The sequence below is a fragment of the Peromyscus eremicus genome, chromosome 6 (genome assembly GCF_949786415.1).
Source record: "Peromyscus eremicus chromosome 6, PerEre_H2_v1, whole genome shotgun sequence".
In the NCBI taxonomy this organism is placed as follows: domain Eukaryota; kingdom Metazoa; phylum Chordata; class Mammalia; order Rodentia; family Cricetidae; genus Peromyscus; species Peromyscus eremicus.
Genome location: NC_081421.1, coordinates 73,178,538 through 73,189,807, shown reverse-complemented (window position 1 = coordinate 73,189,807; position 11,270 = coordinate 73,178,538). Strand labels below are relative to the sequence as shown.

The following is an 11,270-nucleotide window of genomic DNA, read 5'->3' as shown; positions in this document are numbered from 1 at the left end:
ATTGCCATCTCTAATGGCATGGAGCCCTATTTAAAGATGCCTGGCACTATACCTCTGAATTATCTTTTTCTAAATGTACTTTGGGCAAGATCATTCTAACAGGGTTAAAGAGATGGCTCAGCAGTTAAGGGAACACTTTTTTGCTGTTTCAATGGACCAGGGGTCAGTCCCAAACACCCTCATGGTGGCTCACACCCTTCTATAACTCCAGTTCCAGGGGATCTGATGTCATCTTCTGATTTAGTAGGCATCAAGCACACAACATACATACATGCACAGACATACATGCAGGCAAAAACTCATATACATAAGATAATAAAAAAGAGATCACTCTAACAATTACTGAAGGCAGTCTTTAGAAGTTTCTTTTGCACAGTATCTAACACAGAGTAGGCATGTCACAATTATGTGGGGCGAGAGCCAGGATTTGAAGGGTCCACGATGTTAAAAGTTAATCTTCGGTGGTAGGCATACTCTTAGGATACAGAAAACATTATCAGAAATGTCTAACACTATTAACTACATTGGCTGATAAGGACAAACTGGTCTGTGTTCTTGAGAATTCTATCTCTTTCTCTTATACCCTTCCATCTAAAGGGTATAATCCCTGGGGCTGAGAATGGGCTTGAATGTCCACTCTGATGGTCTCAAATTCTTTTCCAGTTCGTGTAGGTACTAGAGACAAAAGTGCAGACTGAAGTTAGTGGACGGGAGCAGGCTTGTTTTTATTTGATTTGCACAGCCCTCTTTAATGTCACCCAACTGTAACATTTTCCCAGGGAAAAACCATGACCTGTAACACTGGACCTCCAGGTCTTACCACTTGCTACATCGCTCAGAAGGAGCCCAACAGCACTAGAAGATTACCACCGCTGGAACTCACTCTGGGAGGTGAGCTGTCACTCACATTTCCCCAGCACATGAGCCTGACCTCTCGCCCTTGAGCCTGTGGCCTTGGGCCAGGACGGTTCTACTGTGCTGTTGTCAAGTTTTCCACTGTGTCCTCAGGTCAGCCCCAAATGGCTAGTATTGCTGTCCTCACACTATTTTTAGTCATAGATCAGTTATCCCTGACACGCAGTGGTGGGGATTAACAAAATGCACCCATATGCATCTCTGAGGGCTGACATGTGTGTCCCTAGCCCAAAGTAGTCTTGGGCGGTTCTGGGTAGGATTAGCAGGCTTAATTTTTTATTATCTCTTTCTACTTCTCTTGGCAGAGAGAAAGAGGGACCTAGGCCAGAACCACCATGATTTGTTTGAGGAACTTAGCACAAGAGTTTCTTTAACTACGCACCAGACCTTGTTTTTTGCCCACATTCAATTCCTTGCAGCCCTCCGGGGTCCAATTTTCCTTCTGTTGATGGAAAGGCGTCTATTGCACACCATGCTGCTTTTATGAGAACATAGAGTAATAGGTCATGCTGTGGGGATGTCCCCATCAGGAGCTCATGTGATGAAGGCTCCACATGCCAAAGGAAGGGAATTTCAGAATGCCTCTTGCCAGCTGGGAAGGCTGTACAGGACAGGGCAAGCACCGTCGTAATCACATCATGTTCTGTAACCTCAGCCCTGATGCTCTGCTCTCTATCCTCTTTTGACCTGAATTGAATGCGAACTTGATCTTTAAATGTCTGTTGTTCTCAGTCTTGAGTACAGTGCTTGACGTGGGCTTTCTCCGTGGTGGCACGTCACACGGAATAACCTGCACTTGGTTGACTTGCTTCTTGCTTTTAATTTTAGGGGTCTCTTCACTTGACAAAGTAACTCCTGACTCTTACAAGTAGGTAAAAATGGAGGCACTCACTCAATACTTAGGACTTTTGTCAAGCATGTTGTCAAACAAAAGCAGAAACAAAAACACCCTTTTTGTTATGTCGCAGTGACACTTATTCTGTAGAGCACATAAGCCCTGTAGAAACTGTATGCTTAGCTCAGAACCAGTGTCCTGGGTTCAGGAACCTGAGAGCTACTGCCAGTATTAGTTCAGGGTCCTTCCTCAGAGAGCTGCTATCTCTTGCTGGATGGGGTGGGGTGGGGATCTCACAAATGGACCTGCCATGGTCCTGTCCATGCAAAGCATGATTTGTTCTGGGCTTTCCAATAGGAAGACAGCTACAGCCAACAGTTCAAGTCTACTTGTTGATTTCTTCCTTATCACCGAGCAAACACCCCTCTACTCACTCTTTCGTGATTGCAAAGCTTCAGCACATAAACCAGAACTACACTTACCAAACCAAACAAACAGATCCCATCTTTTCCTTAATCAGGCAATACTTACTTATTGGGCACTTAAGTAGCAAGCTTGCCCGCCTCCCATGTAGATGTATTTTCTAAAAGCCACAACTTTTTCCGTTAAGGAGTTTATGTAAGATGAAACCCTGCCCCTTGTCAAATGCTGCCTGGGCATGTGGGTTTAGTTCATCATGCTTTGGTGGTTCTCTCCTCTAGTTCTAGGTGGAGGGAAAGGGACTTTTCACTGCAGTTTAAAAGCTCCTGCTGATTGACTGTCCCTAAAGAAGCCAGGGCACTTCTTAGGCATTCTCTGAACTCCGTTTCCCTTGGCTCATGCCGCCCAGACCTCTCCCCACCGGGTCTTTTGTACCTGCCGTTCTGATCTCTTTCCTTGGCACTGGCACTCGATGACTTTCTTGTTACCTTAACCCGCAGGCCAGTCCCTTGACGGAGCTGCTGCTCACCCTCTGCACCCACCCCCACCCCCACTGCTCCCTTTGGACTTGGAATTCACTTCTACCTTGGCTTTCCTGATCCTCTTTTTCTGATTTTTATTTTCCTGTCCGGAAACTTGTTTCCCATGTGTGCGTCTGGATTGACTCACCTCTGGTGTCCCATACCTTTGGACTCATCAGTCACCTTGGTCCTTGTATGCTTGTGAATACCCACATCCGATCTCCTACTGTGGTAAAATAACCTTAAATGAAGACTACATAGCACCGTTCCTTATGACTTTCACTCTTTGCCTTTAATCATATCTCAAAAAAAAAAAAAAAAAAAGATAAGAAGACTAAAAATGATTCAAGGAAAAGTGTGGAAAGAGAAGAGATGGGGAGAGGTGTTCCAGACAGACCTTAACACTATAGGCTAAAACATGATGCAGCTGGATGTTGGGCCTGTTCTGGAAGCCCTCCGCTGGAGGTAAGTGACTTGGCTTGGGTTGTGAGACCCCCAAAGTATGTGTTGTACAGTGCAGTCTCATTTTACAACCTCATGCTTGTTTTCTGTCACCAAGCATCCAGGAAACACCCTGCAGGGAACTGGCTGTGAAAGCCAGGAGAGAGTGAGATCTGAAGCCTTGGCCAGAAATTGGGTCCTTGGAGACCGATGGGAGGTCCCAAGTGGCACCTCCTCTGCCTTTCCCAGTTGAAGCTAAACTTGCTTCTTGTTGACTACAGCCGAGAAAAGGGGGCATGGAGAAAGGGTGGTGGTGCCCTTCTATTTTCAGTCGTAGAGGAAGGTTAAGTCAGTTTTTATCCTTTATGTGGCAACTTTACTGCCATGAAGCAAAAATTTATCAAACAAATCACACAGGTGTTTACTATGTTCAATTGAAAAAAAAAAAGCAGGATTGAAAGTTGTACATCAACTCTAACTTCAACCTTGTAAACATCTACACGAACAATGTATGGTGTGGGGTGGATTAAAATCAACTGTGCCTGGTAGATTCCTCCCGGAGGCCATAAGACACTCAGGGAGCAGATGGATTATATGTGACTTGGGCCTCCCAGAGTAAGACAACCCTGAGAATCCAGCTTTTGAAGACGTGATAGTAAAAGCTACCAGTTAACATGGATGGACAAGTTCCTGGTATGGGCTGTGATACCTGGGGCTATGTCTGTCTTTCCACTCAGGAAGGGGCAGCTAGAGCTGGGTTACTTTTTGAGTGGTCACTATGCAGAGAAGCCTTGACCACCACCATCAGCCAGATATACCCTGAACTGAGGAAGCCCTTGGGTTCTGGGCAGTTGGCAAGTTGCATAAATCAGTGCTAAGTCCTGTAGTCAGATGTCTCCATGGTGTCTGCACATTGCCATCCCAGGAATCCACAGCTTTAGGTTACCTCAAGTCCTAGCCTGGGGTTTCCCTGTAGGCTGCCTTGGGTTTGTGTGGCCAAGGAGCTGAGGAGCTCCCCATCTTTCTTTTGCTCCACGAACTCAGATCCATCATCACTGCCCTTACTGAGCACCTACTATGTGCAATGTGATTTACAGATGTCATTTTTAATCTGCTCAGCAATCCTACCATGATAGCATTATTATCACAATTTATGGGTAGTAAGGTTGAAACACAGTGTGATTAAATAACTTGTGATGCCTTTCAGCTTCTAGTTTGTCATGGTGTGTGTGTATGTGTGTGGGGGTGGGTGGGGGGAGAGGTAAAGAGAAAGGAAGCAACCTCATTACACTGCTTTGAACTTGGGTCATTAACTGTCACTGTTTTCTTGTACCAATTTGTTTCTCTCCAGCAACCTACAAAAAACTACTATCTTTTAGTTCTTATAACTGTGTCCATAGGACGGTCTCATCAGAATTGGAAAAATGGGAAATAATTATAGTTTTCAAGACTTAAATTTTGACAGCCATCTGAACCATTTTCTATGTTCAGGATAACAAAAAGTCTCCTCTGTAAGCTAGGAACAAGCCGAGGTTAGGGCTGAAGAGACAACAGACACAGACTTCCAAAGCCCTCACTTCCTGCCCCGTGGAGCCCACGATCAGCCCCTTGGATTCTGGTGTTTCTCTGACATTCAGTGACATGCAGGACATCTTCACTTGGAGCTCGTGTTGTGAGCCCAGACTGGAAAGACTGGCTGCCTTTGTCCTCATACAGCCCAATCACGTGATGTCAGTCCCATCATGACATACCCGACTCCACGTTTTCTCTCTTCTTTTCTCCCCCCACAAATATGTGTCTCAGGACAGGCACTGCACTAGGGAGCTGGATTAAATGATGAATGGGGCACACATGGTTCCTGCTATCATTGACTTTTGTGTGCTGGAGAATCAGACAGGGTGAAGACAAAGCATGACCCCATGCTTCGATGGGGAAGAGCTGAGGGCGCTCAAGGGGCATATTAGGAAGGTCAACAGAGACTTCCTTTGCCAGGATATTCTACACAGAGACCCAAGCGAGGAGTAATCAGATTAGGTAAAAGCGATCTGCAAAAGGCCAGCAAGGGAGGCAGGGCCTCCTAACTATAGCTGTCAGGTTCCTGTCTGCTTGGCACGGAAGGGCAGCTGAAGGATAATGGGGTTGCTTCTATGTTTTAAATGAAAGACTATCATAATTCAAGAACTATCTGAATCCTGGCAGACTGTAAGGATTTCACAGAAATGCTGAGATACAGGGGGACTCCACGGAGGAATTAATATGCCATCATTTGGAACTGTGACCAGGGCAATGGAACTACATTTTTCTAGAAAGGAATTATTGGGCACTTGAGGAAAGACTGGAAGGCATTGTTTCATAACTCCTTGGGAGGGATTTGCTTTTTCTGCATGTTGCACTGTGTCTAATTCAGGCCCTTGATGACAATGTATGCTGTCGATGCTGGACAGGAAAATAGCCCAGGTTGACCTTAACTGTGGAAGAAACAGAAATGGTATGTGCGCTCAGATAGAGCTCAGGACATAGTCCTCTAGGTACTTAGTATGGTAAAGAAATCCCACTTGAGGATTCATCATTCTCAAAGGACCACCCAAGGCTTTTGACACACATCCAGCATTCCAGCCTTGGTCTGATTCCAAAGCTGGCCTCAGAATAATGCTGCCAAACTTCAGTCATGATCAAGATGTTGAACACAGATGTAGCTCGTGTTAAGAGTTGAATTCTATAAGAAGCCCTGTATGAATGTAAGGTGAAAGTTAATTGGCAGAGCTTGAAAACAAGACAACTGAGAACTGTCTGAATGATTCCACTTTGCCACGTCATGAATTTATTCTCCTTCTCTCTCTCCTTTTTAATAATAAATAAAATGCATTCCGTAAACAGAGCGCTCAGTATTTGCCACATATTACATAAAAAGAGCTAAGACACACTTTAGCATATAATTCACACAACTCCTCTATGTAATAGAAGCTATTCCACTTGTTTTTAGGATAATTAACCCATTAGTTACAAATGGGTTACACAGGTAGTCACACCAATGACAAGTATCCAGGCTGGGATTGAGACCCACTTTCTTCTGAATTTTGGATCTGTGCTATTAGTATTATGGTTTGGCAATTCAGATATACATAGTGACCACCTTGTTTACCGGCCATTCATTCTATGCACCTTTTCCTCTCAAAGACAAGGCCGGATTTCCTAGTTCTGCTCGCTGATAGGACCCAACACAGCAGGTAGCTCACGCAGGACATTGTTCCTTCTTGTCTTGGTAGCACAGAATCAACTGGAGAAGGTCTGCTCTAAATTTAGCCCTGCCAGGCCAACTGCAGGGAATTGTGTACCTCACAGCAGTTCATCTTGAAAAGACAGGTCTTGTGTTTGGCTGGGGCCTGGGGACTCCCTGTCATTGTGACAATAGGAAGCAAGGGAAAGGCAAGCCATAAATTAGGCCAGGGGACAGAGGCAGAGGGAAACAGATACACACTGCTGACAAGATTAATATGCAGTTGATGGAGAGCGCTTTCACACCAGAGCGTCAACAAATAAACACAATTCAGAAAGCTCATCTCTGCCGCATCAGGGAAGCCCCATTCCCGAGCCAAAGGGAGCAAACGGATGAGCAAGAGAAAGAAAAGGAACATGGCCGGCACATATATGTGAGGGGGCTGAGGGTTGTCAGCCAGGAAGTCCTCCTGCAGGGTCAGACAGCTGAAGGATGACAAGCAGTAGGCTTTGCTGAGCTGCATGTTTTCTGAACAAAATCAAGGGCAGGAGGAGCAGGGGCCTGCACTGCAGGGGAGGTAGACTCTGAGATGCCTGGGTGAAAGCTGAGCTGAGAGCCCCGCCTTCCCCCAGGCACAGGCAAGGCTGTCTGGGCCACCAGCTGAGGAAGGTATCGTTTTCCAGCAGGAGTCAGCAGAGTTGCCTGGCTCTTCAGCTGGACCCTTCAGATGGCCTCTCCCCTGCCCCGTCCCAGAAGGCAAGCTTCGAGGAGACTTTTTGCGTATTCGTTTGAATCACGTAGAATCGCCACCCCTTGTAGGTACAATGCAGTCAAATGTTGAAAATTTTGCATATGTTCAGGGCAGGTAATTATGAGGATAGACACAGTCTTTAAAGCTAGCAATTTAGTCTAAGATTAAGACTCGTAACCATTATGCGACACCGTTTTGCCAGGGCTTTTCCATGACCCTGAGCACAAATCCAGACTTTGAACTTGACCTAGAAGAATTCGCATGATCTGATCTTTGCTTAAGCTGGCTAAGCCTCTCTCTCCATGGCAACAATGACCAACTTCTGTTTATACAACACAAGATTAATTCCAGCATCAGGTGGCTTTATTGACTTGACCTCTGGTGAGGGCCCCCCTGGCTACTTCACATCATGGATATGAAGGCATCGTGGTGGGAACGCACATGAAAGGGGGTGATCACACAGAGAGGTAAGAAGCCAGAGAGACTGAGGTACCAGTCCCTCTCATACAACAACTTTCTCATGAGAACCAACTGGAGTCCCATGAGAATTCCATTAATCCCCTCCAAAGGCAGCACCCTCAATGACCTCCAATGATGCTCTACATATTATGGGCTCCATCACCTCCAACCGTACAGTACCGGGGACCAGTATTCTAACCCTTAAGACCCTGGGAGACAAACCTCACCCAAATCACAGCATTGCTTAGTACTCTAGCCTTTTAACATATGCTCTTTCACCTTCCTGGAGCAGCCACACCCACCTCCTGTCTCCTGCTGTAACGCTGCATCCTCCAGACCTCTGTCATTACAACACTCATGCTGCATGGAAACTGCCTAAGGTGAAAATGTTGGTCTCAGACTCTATTGCTTGGCAACTGGTTAAATGCTGAGCATATGAATGGGCAGGCACATGTATGAATGAGAGAACAGATATTAATCAGTACCCACTGGATAATTTGGTACCCCACACTATAAATAATAATTCTCAGTATTATATAGGGATGTTGAGTTTGAAATGGTCTTTTGATCTTTGGCTCAGTTTCTCCTTCAGGGCTTGGTGGAGCCCAGAATGTAGAGTGAGAACACAACTTAGAGGCATTTGGGGAAACCAGTTTGGCTCTTAGTTTTCTACTAATAAATTAATTGGATTTGCTTTCTTTTTGCTTTGTGGTCATTACCAATAACATAAACAAACATAGCCTTTTGAAGATGGTAAACAAAACTGGTTCCAGCTTCCAGTGCTCATTACAGATGTCAGCTTGCTCATTGCTGGTGAGTGGAGAAGCTCAGAACAGTTCTTACCTTTCTCTGGCCTCATTTAAGTAATATTCTCCATTGTAAGAGAAACTCGTAGAAGAGAAGTTAGAGAAGAAGTGGTTTTTGAGCAGTCAATCACTTCTAAGGATTGAATTTGTTCCTCTTCCTACTAATGCAGGTTGACATAGGTCTGCTCTGTAGACAGGAGGTTTGTGAGTGTATGTGCTTTGCAAACATTTGTTGGAACCCAGCAAATGAGATGTTAATGAACTCCCTGATGGAGCCACACTCACAGGTTGGTATTATCTGCCAGGCTTAGTGGAATGGGCACTTTGGGACTACAATACTTAATTAGAATTCTAAGATTTTTATGACTCTATAATCATAAACCTACACATGTTGACTTGGCACATAGTGTAGAATAGTAATGCATGTATAAGCATTTAAATACAATAAATTATACATTGTTGGAAAAGTACTGCAATAGGTCATGACTGATTTTATATATAATATATATATATATATATATATATATATATATATATATATATATGTCAATCCATTTTTTTTCCAAAGGCTTTTGTGGATTTATAGTATTCCAATATACTCTGTAATTCAAATACCTAGATTTTTAGTAGGATTTTAGTAGTATTCTCCCTAACTCTGGGTTTTGATAGTATAAACAGTGCCAATGAATAATTTTACCTAAATTTTGTGAATATCATTCCTATTTTTTAGTAAATGATAGTGTCAAAGACTGTCCTATTTTGAAAGTTTTGATAGCTCGAGAGATTGCCTTTCAGAAAGCTTATCTCCTGCCAGTAGTCAGCTATGACTCCGAGAGTTCTCTCTGGATCACACGTTTCTGGTGACAGAAGTCTACCCCATAAGCCCTTCTGGGAGGCTGGAATTACCTACGTTAAACCTTCCCAGAACCCCCCTCCTCTTACAGTGGAAAAGAATTAAAGACAGGTGGAAACATAGTTATTAGATGCAAGGACTTAGCAGTTAGAGTTTGGTTCAGAATTTGGCTCCAGAGCTCATAACCCCTGAGCAAGTTACTTCACTCCTGATGACTGGCTTCTCATCTGTCAAACTCTTGAGTCCACTCAAAGGAATTTTGTTGTTGACTGTTTGTGATAATGGGGTGTGTGTGAGAGAGAGAGAGGGAGGAAAAGGAGGAGAGAGAGAGGCGGGAGAGAGGTGTAGAGAGAGCTGAAGACAGCACAGAATATATAATCATTATTTTTACCAACACCACCTATGCTGTTATTACACCATGCTAATCATTTACTCTTAACTCTGACTTCTATGTGTAAAGAAGCATGATATGGAGCAACAAGAAAGGAAACAGGACTTGCACTATTTGAGAAGGGCTTTGGGGTGGGCAAATATGTCTATGCAGCCCCTGTCTTTGGATCCTACCTTTCTCTTTAGACTTTGTGGTGACTGGGAAGGCTGTCCACCTGCCGCAGCTGCTTGGGTTTCATTGGTCCTGTGAGCTTTTGCCTCTCCTTGTTCGGAAGGCAGTTCCACTGACCTTGAGGGTCCAGGACACAGTGTTGATCCCAGGAAAGACAGTAATAGTTCTGTTGACAGATACTTTTCAACAGCTGTCCAGTATCTGAGAGAAAGGGGTGGGAGGAGAGGGAGTCAGGGTTAACCCATTCTTGGTCCTCACAGTATTCCCTTTATAAGAAATCCTTATGTAGCTGTGATTCTCCTGGGATTTGAAGACATTAAACAAACAAACAAACAAAAAAGCACAAACCATCTTCATCATTTTGTTTTACAAAACCAAAGTAACATAAAAGATTCAGAAGTAGAATAAAGACGTGAACTTTAAGACCATTGAAAGCTCTGTGTTTCCAAGAACGTTAAGTGGGTACATTGGTGATGACATAATGTGCTGAGATTCTGAAATGCTCTGGAATTCTTCCATCTCTCATTTCACTCAGATCTACAGAAGATGAGATTTGAGTCTTTAAATTGGGGAGGGGATCACACAATTTTTAAACATTTCATTCAGTTTTCATATTAGATACTATCCACATCTAGTTTAATAGTTATTTTCCTATTTACTAGTCACAATATGTGTGGTAGCCTAGCCAAGGACTCCTTAATAAAATTATTAAAGTGTTTTAAATGCATGACATTTTAAGTGCTAATCCCAAGGGGCCTTTTATAATTTTGGGGCTGAAGGACAAAAAGAACAAGCACTTGCAAACTGACGCTGGTTTTAAACTTTGCCTTTTGACTTTGTTATATTTTAAGGACAAATATATTAAGAATTTCTGGATCAGTACAAAGACCAAGACATATGATAATGAGACTTAATAGAAAATTAGTCAGTATACTTCCAAGCAAAGGTTCATTGCAGGACTATGAGCATATTTGCTTTGTTTTTACATGTGTTCACGAAGAACTTACTGGAATGTAAAACTTAAGCATTCTAGGGGAATATTTGGCAGGGTTTGTGTCCCTGCCCCTGACAAACTGCCACACACAGAAGCAGCTTAACTCATTTAGCAATAGCTGTAGCAAAAGGTGCAATGGTATGGACTTGAATAAAAATCAACAGGTGGGGGCGTGTCGTAGGAGTGGCAAGGGAGGGTATCATTATAGTGCAGGCTTTGTTGTTTGACTTGAGTTTGGTTGCATGCTCTGTCCATTATTGGCTAGAATTCAATCTCTGTGAGTTTTATTTCTCCTTCTCTGAGGAAGCACATAGCTAACTTATATGTGTGTAAAACAGTGTGCATAACACTTTTATAGTATGTGTGTGTGTGTGTGTGTGTGTGTGTGTGTGTGTGTGTGTCATACTGGATACTCAGTAAAATATGTCAAGACAGTGAGGCACAGAGGGACAATATAAGACTTTGGGACAATATAAGACTTGCTTTGGAGATCCAC

The 11,270-nt window shown here is 43.7% G+C and overlaps 1 long non-coding RNA gene across 1 annotated transcript; it reads right to left on the bottom strand.

Moving 5' to 3' along the window:
* Positions 1-382: 382 nt before the first annotated feature.
* On the bottom strand, positions 383-10,110 carry LOC131912608 (uncharacterized). The gene is made up of 3 exons (XR_009379656.1): positions 9,783-10,110; positions 2,840-2,917; positions 383-675 (listed from the first exon to the last, which is right to left on the bottom strand). It is a non-coding gene; the product is annotated as an uncharacterized LOC131912608 (long non-coding RNA).
* Positions 10,111-11,270: the final 1,160 nt, after the last annotated feature.